The sequence below is a fragment of the Cynocephalus volans genome, chromosome 1 (assembly GCF_027409185.1).
Source record: "Cynocephalus volans isolate mCynVol1 chromosome 1, mCynVol1.pri, whole genome shotgun sequence".
In the NCBI taxonomy this organism is placed as follows: Eukaryota; Metazoa; Chordata; class Mammalia; order Dermoptera; family Cynocephalidae; genus Cynocephalus; species Cynocephalus volans.
In genome coordinates, this window is record NC_084460.1 from 26,144,081 (window position 1) to 26,155,413 (window position 11,333).

Consider the following 11,333-nt stretch of genomic DNA (forward strand, 5'->3'; position numbering starts at 1 on the left):
TAACACTCCAAATTCATCTCCAGAGAAAGATAACATTCATCCAGAGTATCAAATTATTTCTACAATTTTATAGAAAAGTTCAAGCACCGAATCAAAATAACCAGAAATATATGAAGACAAGACAATGTGACTAAAAGCAAAAGAAATAACAGAAAATAGAAACCAGAGAATGGAGTTTTCTGACACAGACTTTAACATAACTTTGCTTCATGTGCTAAAAAAATACAAAAACTTTTAAATGTTATCAGAGTACTGGAAATTATATAAAAGAACATAATGGGATTTTGGAACCAAAAGGTACAAGAACAAAAATTAAGAATTCAGTTGATATGTTTAAGAGCAGATGGGACACAGCTAAAGAGAATTAATTAACTAGGTGATAGGTCAGGAGAAAATATATAAAATGAGGCACAGAAAGAGAAAAGGATAGGTAATACAGAAAAAAAAAGAAAAAGAAGCAAGACATTTAGGACATAATAAATAAAAGCGTAACATCATGGTACTGAAGTCCCCAAATGGGAGGCAAAAAAGAATGAAACAGAAACAACAACTGGAAAAAATAATGGCTGAAGATTTTCCAAAACTGAACAAAAGACACAAAATGCGCATTCAAAAAATCTTCCAAAGTTCAAGCATGAAAAATACAAAGAAAACTTTACCAAAGTACATCATAGTAAACCTCTCGGTACCAAAGACTAAAGGAAAATTCTTAAAACCAGTTGAACGATAAAGAACCATTACCTACAAAATAACAACAAATCCTGGAAGTTGACGCTTCAGTAGAAAAATGGAAGCCAGAAGACAATGGAATGGTATTTTTCATATGCAGAAGAAAACAACTATGCACATATAATTCTATACTCACTAAAAAATACCTCTCAACAAAAGGTGAAATTAAGATACTTTATACAGAAAAAATAATTTATCTCCATCAAACTCTCAATAAAAGAAATGCTAAAGAAAGTTTTTCAAGCAAAAGAAGAAGAATCACAAGCTGAAATACAGAAATGTGAGAAGGAATAAAAAACAACAAAAAGAGTAAATATTGACTAAATATAATTACTGTAAGAAATAATCATAATGATTTTATAATAGTATCTTAATATAATAATATTTGTGGGAATTAAAATATACCTATGGAATTAAAATACATAATAATAGTATATAATTGGTGGGAGGATATATGGAAGCAAAGTACCCTATTGTCTGTCTTGTCTAGAAAGAGATAGCTACCATCTTAAATTATTATTTACTAAGTTAAAGATGCATGTTGTAATCTCCAGATAACTACTCAATGAATGTATAATTACAAGTCAATAAACAAAGAAACAGAGTAATTAAAAAGCTCTCAAGGCAAAGGCAAGAAAGAAGACAAAGAGAGACAAAGAATGGTCCGTATAAATGCAAATCAGATACAAATATAAATTCAAGCTCAAATATCTTTGTATTTACAGTAAATATATGTGGAAAAACAGTCTGTATAAAATATAAATATAATCCAGCTATACACAACTCAACTACTGATGAGAAACACAGTTTAATATAATAATACATAAAGATTGATGAGAGAAGTATACCATGCAAGCCAAAAGAAAGCCTGTTGTTATATTAACACCAGACAACATAAACTTTAAAACAAAATTACTATGCAAATTTAACATGTGACATTTTACAATAATAAGAGGGATAACTCACCAGGAAGCTGTAACAATCCTAAATGTGTATTCATTTAATACTCCAGCCTCAAAGTATGCAAAATGACAGAAATAAAAGAAGAAATAGAGACATTTACAATCATAGTAGTAGGTTTTTAACAAATCTGTATTAGTTATCTATGCTGCATACATAACAAGTCATCCCATAACTTAGTGGTTTAAAACAATAAACATTTATTGTCTCACAGTGTTTGTGGGTCAAGAACTTAGGCACTGCTTAGTTGTGTTAGTTTGGCTTAGGGTCTGTCACAAGGTGGCAATCAAGGTGTCAGCCAGGAATACAGTCATCCAAAGGCTCAATCTGAGAATTCACTTCCAAGCTCACTCCCTTGGCTTTTGGCAGGCTCAGGTCTTTGCTGAGTCTTTGCTTTTGGTTGAAGACATTAGCTACCTGCCACATGGGCCTCTGCACAGGGCAGCTCACAGCATAGCTGCTACTCCTCAAGGAGCAGCAAGAAGAAGTCACAGGAAGAAGAGGAGCAGGAAGACGAAGTCACAACTTCTTTATAAGCTAACCTCAGAAGTGACGTCCCGTTACTTTTATTTTTCGTTAGAAGTGAGTCACTAGATCCAGGGGAGGAGATTACACAATGGTCTGAATACCAGGAAGTGAGGATCATTGGGGACCATCTTAAAAGCTGCCCACCACAACAGCTCTCTCAGTTCTGTTAGGACATGCAGACAAAATGTTAGTGACAAATTTGGCATAATTGACATATATAGAGCACTGCACCCAACAACTGAAAAATATATATTCTTTTCAAGTCCATGTGGAGTATTAACCAAAATTAATCATGTGCTGGGTCATGAAGCAAGTTCCAATAAATTTCAAAATATCATAATGATATGTTTTCTGATCATAGTTAAATTAAACTATAAATCATTTACAAAAAGATTATTAGCAAATTCTCAAGGGCTAGGAATTTAGGGAATAATCTAACCCATGTACCAAAAAGAAATTACAACAGAAATTAGAAAATATTTTGATCTGAATAAGAAAAATACATGAAACTTGAGGCATGCAGCTACTGCTGTACTAAGAGGGAATTTAAATGCCTACATTAGACAAGAAAAAAAGACTGAAAACCAGTATTCAAAGCATTTATCTTAATAATTTAGCAAAACAATAACAAAAGTTTAGTTTTAGTGTGGTCAAATTTATCATCTTTTCCTGTATGGTTATAGCTTTTAGTGCTTGTTTAAGGAAGTTTTGCTTACGTCTAAACTTACCTTACATAACTTTTCGAAGTTTTGCCTTTTACATTTAGGATGTGAAACACATGTTTGTGAAGATAAGATTTTATTTTTCTCCATATGGATATCTAATTGTTCCGCCCTCATTTATTGAAAAGTTGCCCTTTCCCCCACTGCTCTGCACAGCAAACATGTCAAAAATTAAGCATCCGTATGTTAATGGGTTTAATTTGAGGTTCTCTGATTTGTTACATGTTTTCTTTGTTCATCCCTCCAAACACCACTATCCTAACAACTTCAGCTCTGTAATAAGTTTTTGTACCTGGTAAAACTAGTCATCCCATCTTGGTCTTCTTGGCTATGCTTGGCCTTTGTTTCCATGAAAAGTTTTGAATATCTTTGTCAAGTTTAGCACATGCGCACACACGCTCCACTTTGGAATATTAATTGGGATTGCATTAACTCCTTATCAATTGGAAATAAGTGAAGTGTTTATATCTTTATGTATGTCTATACATATGAGGATATTTCAAAAAGTTCATGCAAAGGTTCATATTACCTTTAAATTCTTTTTCTCCACGAATTTTTTGAAGTACCTTCATACTTCTCTTTATATTTGCAATGTCATCTTCTATCAATGGACATGATATATCTTTTCATTCATTTAGGTCCTCTATAATGCATGCAATAAAGTTTTGTAGTTTTTTTTATAGATGTGATGCACTTCTTGTTAGACCAATTCCTGCATACTTGATATTTTTGATGTTGTTATAAATAAGATCATTTAAATTTTTTTCCAATATTTGTTACATTTTTGTGTATTGTTTTTATATTTAGCAAAATTGCTAAATTCTCATTATTTGTAAAACTTTGTCTATTTTCTTTTGGACTTTTCGTTTTTGGTTCATTTTTCAAGTAGGGCTTTTTTTTTTTACCTTGACCTTGGTGTTACAATACTGTGTTCTAACCAACTGAACTAACCGGCCAGACTCTTTTAGACTTTCTTAATGCACTGTGATATTATCATAACAGTAATAATAACAGTTCAGTGTATTCCATCCTAATCTTTATACTTTTTACATCTTCTTCATGACTTAGTAAGCAAACTAACATGTCTGGCAAACATTGAATTGAAGTTCTGGTAGCAAGCAAGATTATATTGTCCTGATTTCAAAGCTTTCAAAGTTTCACCATTATGATGTTTGTTATATTTTTAAGCTTAGGATAAACCATATGATACCCCCTATATTCTACCATTTTTCATAGAGCGAAAGTAGCAGTTGCATATGATTCAATCTAATATCAGATTAACTCACTTATTTACTTCGGCTCCCAGTTCACAAATAATTTTTAAACGTGAATATTGGCATGTTAATGTTTTTCCTGCATCTATTGAAATAATCATATGGTTTCTGTTGTCTTTCTTTCAATTTGTAAATGTGATGAATATATTATTTGATTTTATAATATTAATTTAATTTTCCATTTCTGGAATAAAACCATCTTGGTGATAGTGTTATTTGGTTTGCTAAAGTTTTGCTTGGATTTTTGCATCTATATTCAGAAGTGAGAATGATCTATAGTTTTCTTGATATTGTCCTTCTCGGAGTTTTGTTATTGAGGCTATGCTCACTTCAAACATGAGTTGATGGATCCTCTTTTATTATTTTCTAGAAAAGCTCATTTGAGATTGAAATTGTATTTATTACATGAATGTCTGGAAAATCTTGCCAGTGAAGTCATCTAGATCTAAAGTTTTCACAATAGGAAGAGATTTAAAATCACTGATTCAATTTCTTTAATGGCTTTGGGACTGCTCATATTTCCTATCTTATTATTCACTGTAGGTAAGTTTTATTTTTCCAGGCAGTTGCCCATTTCTACTAAATTTGATATTTTGTATTGGCAAAATCTGTTCATGATATCCTCTTTTCATCATTTTAATATCTGTAAGATCTTTAGTAATGGCCCTTTTTTATGCCTGATATTAATTGCCTTTCACCATAGGATTACACATTTTTGAAGAATCAACTTTTGGTTTTGTTGAACCTCTCTTTTATGTTTTTCTCTTACATCAACTACGCTTATATGTATTATTTCTTCTCCTCCCTCCCTATTTATTGCTTGTTTTTAAATTTTGCTTATGGTCTTTCTCATCATATGTAATTTTATTATTGTTATAGCCAACTTTATCAATCTTTAAAGTCAACTTTACAAACTCAGAGAGTTGTGTTTTCAGGATCTTAAAGTTTTTCTCACCCCAAAGGCATATATTCTTTTATCTTCTTACAATTTTATCAGTTTTTAGATTTAGGAATTTGGTGTTTGGAATTTATTTCTGTGTTCAATGAAATGTAATAATGAATATTTAAAATTCTCTTACAAAAAATAATTGTCTACAATACCACATGTTGACTAAGCCACTTTTTTCACTGATCCCCAAATTCTCATGTATATGTGGGTTTTCTAATCCATTAGTATTTTAGTCAGCAGATTCATTAGGATTTTCTGTGTAAGTTTACATTACATTTTCTCCTTCCTTCCCAATTATTATTTATTCATGAATTTTTCTTGTCCTATTGCATTGGCAAGGATCTCCAGTGCATCCCTGAATAAATGCAGAGTAGGAAGCCTATTACTGCTGAGTCTAAAGGACATTCTTGTAAAGTTGCACATTAAAGATGATATGTTGTTTTAGGATTTTGGTAGACAGATAGCAGGCTAAGAGATTTCCCCTCCATTCCTTGTTATCTAAACTTTATTAAACAAGAACGGGTAGTAGGAGTAATCAATACCAAGAGTGAGAAAGATATAGGGATATGGCTCTTGAAGAGAGAAACAATGTTGCTTAAGGAAAGATCATAGGCTATGTGATCAGAGAAACCTGTGTTCCAGTTCTGGCTCTGTCAGTTGTTAGTATTCCCTTACCTCTGCCAGTCTCCATTTTCCTTATCTATAAAATGGATATTATCATACCTAATCACAGAGTTGTCTGAATTAAAATTATACAAAGTACATGTAATGCTGCCTGGCTCATCCACTAATTGATTATTAATCTTTCTTCTTCTAGCTTCACCCTCTCTGCCTGTGGTAATTGGCCCCTTGAAGAGGGCCTTAATTGGGCAGACTGTGAATTTCAGCTGCATGTCCTATAGCCTCTTTCCCAAAAACATCATCTTGAAGTGGTTCAAAAATGGGAAGGAACCCTCATCCCTCAAGACCCAAGTGGTTCAGCTGAAGTACAGTGATGCCTACAAAATCTCCAGTACCAACGAAGTGACCTGGACTCTGAAAGACATCCACTCTCATATTACCTGCAATGTGAACCACCTAAGCTTGCATTACCCTCTTCATGGGAAAGCTGATTTGTCTGGGACTATGCTAGGTAGGTGACACCACATATGGCCAGGCTTTCACTTGGCTTTGGAGCACAATTCTCCCAAAATTTGCTTCAGGGAATAGGCCTAAATAATAATAGTACCTCCCAACTATTGTGCACCTACTGTGTGCTAGAGATTCCTATGAGCTAGGTAGGTGCTAAGTAAATGGCCACCAAGTAATAAGCAAGATGGACCTGACTATTTCATGAAGTCTGAGCATTTGTCATATACTGTTTCAGTTCCACCCACCATTTCTATTTTCCAACACCTTGTCTCAAATAAGAAGATGACTGTCACCTGTATGGTGAAGAAGTTCTTCTGCAAGGATATGCAGCTGACCTGGTGGAAGAATGGAAATGTCTCCCAGATAGACAAGACCCTGACCCCCACCAATGGCAGAGATGGACTACACAGTGTGCAGAGCTCAATCCTGGTGAAGAAAGCTGGCCATGTGGAGGAGGACACTGTGCTCACCTGCCAGGTGAGCTGTGGCAGGAGGTCACTGCAAAAACATTTTTGTTCTCTGCTCATTTGCACAAGTCTAGGACATAGCCAATGACAAGTCCTCCATGACTTATCTGAGGAGGCTCCATCATTTTTCCTTAAAACTTTCTTTTCAAACTTATGACATTTTAAATTATAAAAGCAAAGCCTGCTCTCCCTCACTCACTCGCTCACTCTCATTCTCTCCCTGTCTCACACACAAACACATGTGTGTACACACATGAACAATCCAGAATTGTGTAAATATCTACTAGATACTAAATATCTATTAGAAGTCAAGTACACCCAATTCAGCTCCCCAGAGAGATCTATTTATGATTTGCTGCACATTTTTTAAGATCTCATCTACCCACAAAGTGGATTTCAGGTACTGGGAGGACTAGATAATGTTCATGACTCCTTCCAAGCCAGGGAGTTTCTTTCCTTGCATGCCCTCAAAGGTTTTATGCCAGGAAAAAAATTTTTTTTTTTTTTAGCATTTCCTCATTTCCTGATTGAGCCCAGGTTTTAGTGCTGAGCAGGGTGGCCTTGAAATTCTCCCAGAAAGAACACATTTGTATTCCACTTTCCGTCAGGGTAGACACCAATACTCCTGTGCCCTAATGTGGTACTATTCTCCTAGTTTCCAGGCTCTGGGCTCCCTGTGTGTCTGAATAGCCTGTCCTTTCTTGATCTAAAGGGGCAGTAAGGATGAACATAGTATTTGACAAATGTGGGTTTGACTCTCACTACCTTCTGACCCTAGAAAGTTTCCTAAAATCTCTGAGCCTTGATTTTCTCACCACCATGGAGATGAGATGATAATGCCCATCTCATAAGACTACACTAATTGTAACCGAAGTACTGCAAGGTAATTCAATGGGTTGAAGCTGCCTCTTTTTTTCTAGGTAAGGCCCAGCCCGGCAGTGTGAGATGCATGCATGTTTACCTGGGCTCCCACCCCAGGTTGCTGTGCCAGGTGGGGCACAGTGCAACAGGAACAGTTGTCACGGATGGGCCCCAGTGGCCTCAGATGGGAAGGGGGAGGCCCTGGAGGATGGAGTCCCATGTGCCCTGTGATGACTCTTGCTGCCCACCCTTCCTTCTGTGGTTCCCCTCCTAGGCCACTGGTGCTGCTGGTGATGGGGTTTCAACCCTCCATTTGGCAAGAAGTAAAGGGCTTGACTGTGAGTTGAGGGGAAGCTCAGGGAGGCAGGACAAGGTGGTGGCCACAGCCTATCCCAAGAACAGGATAAAGTTAGAAGTCAGTCCAAGAATCTCCCAGAAGGTCACATGATGCCCAGATTCATCTGGAGGCAAGAGAGGGACACAAAACTTTTACTCCCCAGGAATCTCCTGGAATCCCCTTAAAGAAAAAAAAGCACCTCTATCCCAAGTGTGGGAATGGGGGAAGTGGGGTTTGATCAAGGGTTTGCAAAAGATGTCCATGGGACAGTATAGGAGATTAGAACCCAGGGAGGGGATGGTGTCGGGTCTCATAAGGACAGATTTCGATTCTTTGTCCCCCAGTAACATTCACCCAGGGGAGCATCTGGTACTAAGATAGAGCCCAGCCTCAACCAAGTAGGGCCAAACCAAAGATGAGATAGCTGTGAGGCTACCACTGTGGTTTAATTAATAAATGTCAGGCTCCCAGGAATTCAAGGGATAAGGGCACCCCAGGATGGGGGGGGGCGGAAAGGAGAGGGAAGCTGTGGGATGCCAGAAAAGATAGGGATCCTGTGGCTCTATTGCTTCTGGGGAGAGCCAGACCAGAGGCCAACACCTGGGCTCTCTGCTCACACACTTACCATGAAGCTAGCAGCCATTTCCTCTGGGTTCAAAACACCTGTTGTGCATTCTCAGTAGGAAACAGAACAGACCCAATCTGTTCTCACTGAGGTGTGTGCAAACATCAAACATAAATATGTGATTACAAATCCTGATTTGCAATCATATATTATAAATTAAGGGTGTTCTAGGTTTATCTACAACAAGGAGGTGAAGGGAGTGGACACCCCATTACAGAGAAGAAAGAGAGGAATATTGGCAGTTCGAGTCACTGCAGAAAGGCCAGTGTAGCTGAGCCCAAGCATGAGTGAAAGGGCTGGGGCCAGATCAGTAGAGGACAAGAGAAGAATCTTTTATCCTACCTTAAGAGCAATGGGAAGACGCTGAAAGAGAGTGACATGATCATGTTTCTCTTCTAAAAGTACCACTCTGGCTACTGTGTGAGGAAAAGACTAAACTGGAAGAGGAGTGACTGAGGTAGGTTTATAGACTGTCCAATAGACTGTCCAAGCCAGAGATGACAGTGGAGAGAGAGATGCAGGAGAATTTAAGATTGCCGTGGACTGAATGTTTGTGACACGACCCCCAGCCACAAGTTTATATGTTTTTTTTTTTTTTTTTTTTTTGTCATTTTTTCGTGACCGGCACTCAGCCAGTGAGTGCACCGGTCATTCCTATATAGGATCCGAACCCGCGGCGGGAGCGTCGCCGCGCTCCCAGCGCAGCACTCTACCGAGTGCGCCACGGGCTCGGCCCACAAGTTTATATGTTAAATCCTAACGCCCTATGTGTTGGTTTTAGGAGGCAGGCCCTTTGGGAGGTGATTAGGTCATGAGGGCAGAACTCGGATGAGTGGGATTAGTGCCCTTAGGAAAGAGGCCCTGGAGAGCTGCCTTGCCCGTTCTGCCATGCGAGGACACAGTGAGAGGCGTCGTCTATGACGTGGGAAGTGGGCCTTCACCAGACACCGAGTCTGTCAGCGCCTTGATCTTGGACTTCCCAGCCTCCAGAACTGTGAGAAACTTCTGTTTATAAGCCACCCAGTCTGTGGTATTCTGTTAAAGCAACCCAAACAGACTAAGTCAAAGATGTATTTAGATTAAAGGATATGGAGGAATGAGAGGAATTATCAAAAATGACACCATGGTTTTCCAGCTTAACTAACTGGGTGGATGGGGTGTCATACACTGAGATGGGGACACGGGAAGAAGGGTGCAAGGGGAAAGCAATGATGAGTATGCTTTGTAGATGCTAAGTAGACAGTAAGATTTAGGATATACGTATAAAGATGATTTTCCCACTGCCATACAGGTACCAGATGGGTCCAGGATTCCAACCGAGGTCCTTCTGGCCCCAAAGCCTGTCTCTTCATCTCTGCATTTGGTGGTCACTGCCAGCAAGTGGCAGCAAGTCCAATAAAGGAGGTAGAATGTGATGGGTGGGGATGGGAATCAAGGTCACCAAGGGTGGTTGTCTGGTTACATTTACTGCATAATAAAACACCCCCAAAACTCCAGGGCAAAAGCCAATCATTTTATGATGATCAGTGACACTGTGGATCAGGAATTCAGACAGGGCACAAGAATGGCTTGTCTCTGCTGTGTGTTGTCTGGTGCCTCAGTTGGGAAACTCAGCTGGGGATGACTCGACCACTGGGGGGCTGGAATCATCTGGAAGCTTCTTTATATGTCTGATGATGGATGCTGGATGTTGGCTGGCATCTCAGCTGGGATGTCAGCTAGAACTCTTACATATGTCCTTGCCATATGGTCTCTCTGTGTGTGCTAGTTTGGGCTTTCTCAAAGTATGATGGCAAGATTCCAAAAATGAGCATCTCAAGAGAGCAAGGTGGAAGTACAGGGAATTTTTATGCTCTAGTGTCAGAAGTCACCTCACATCACTTCTGTTGTACTCACTAGCCTGCCCAGATTCAGGGGGTGGGAACATATACCCACTTCTCTATGGGAGGAGTGTCGAGGAGCAGGAGGCAAGGGGGCTGTTGTTGAGTCAGCTCTGGAAATACAGTTTGTCACACTGAAAAGAAATAGGGCTGAAGTGATAAATGCTCACAGGAACACTGGCCAATTGCTTGCCAAGGAATGTTTCTGAGAAAAAAAAAGAGAAGAAAGCTAAAGTTAGGTCTCAGAGGAAGAGGGACATTTGTCATGTTTCAGAGTAGTCAAATTCTATCTCTGACTTCCCCTTTTGTTCTGCTCCTTCCCATCACAAACATACGGTCAGCTTCTGGGAAGGAGGCAGGGGTCTGGAGCAGTGGGGAAACTGAGTCACAGAAGGCAGTGTCTGGCACTGGACCATAGAGGTGAAGAGCTCACCTTTGAGAGGCTCTGGACATGATCTTGTGTGCTGGCTGTTGCTGCTCAGAAGTAAGAGAAGAGGTGCATTCCTGTGGGCGTTTCTCTGCCCCCTCCACTCCTTGCTTTGCAGAGGTGGCCCCAGACTGGGGACAGACAGAAGAGACACCCCCCCTCCTCCCAGCATGTTTCTACATATGCCACGGTCCTTACAAGATGAACACTCTAATCCCCCACCCCCACCCCACAGGCCCCCTCCATCCTCTAAAATACAAAGCACCGTCCCCCTCCCAAGATCTGACTCCTTTTTCACCCAAAGCCACTTCCCCTGCAAGTGTACTCTGCCAAGCCAGGGGTCACACCAGACATGGCCTCAGGCTTATCTTAGCCACTGATGCCTCTGGAGTGGGGAGAACAGGGCCCGCTGCCATTGAGGCCCCATGCCCAGAGCTCTCCTT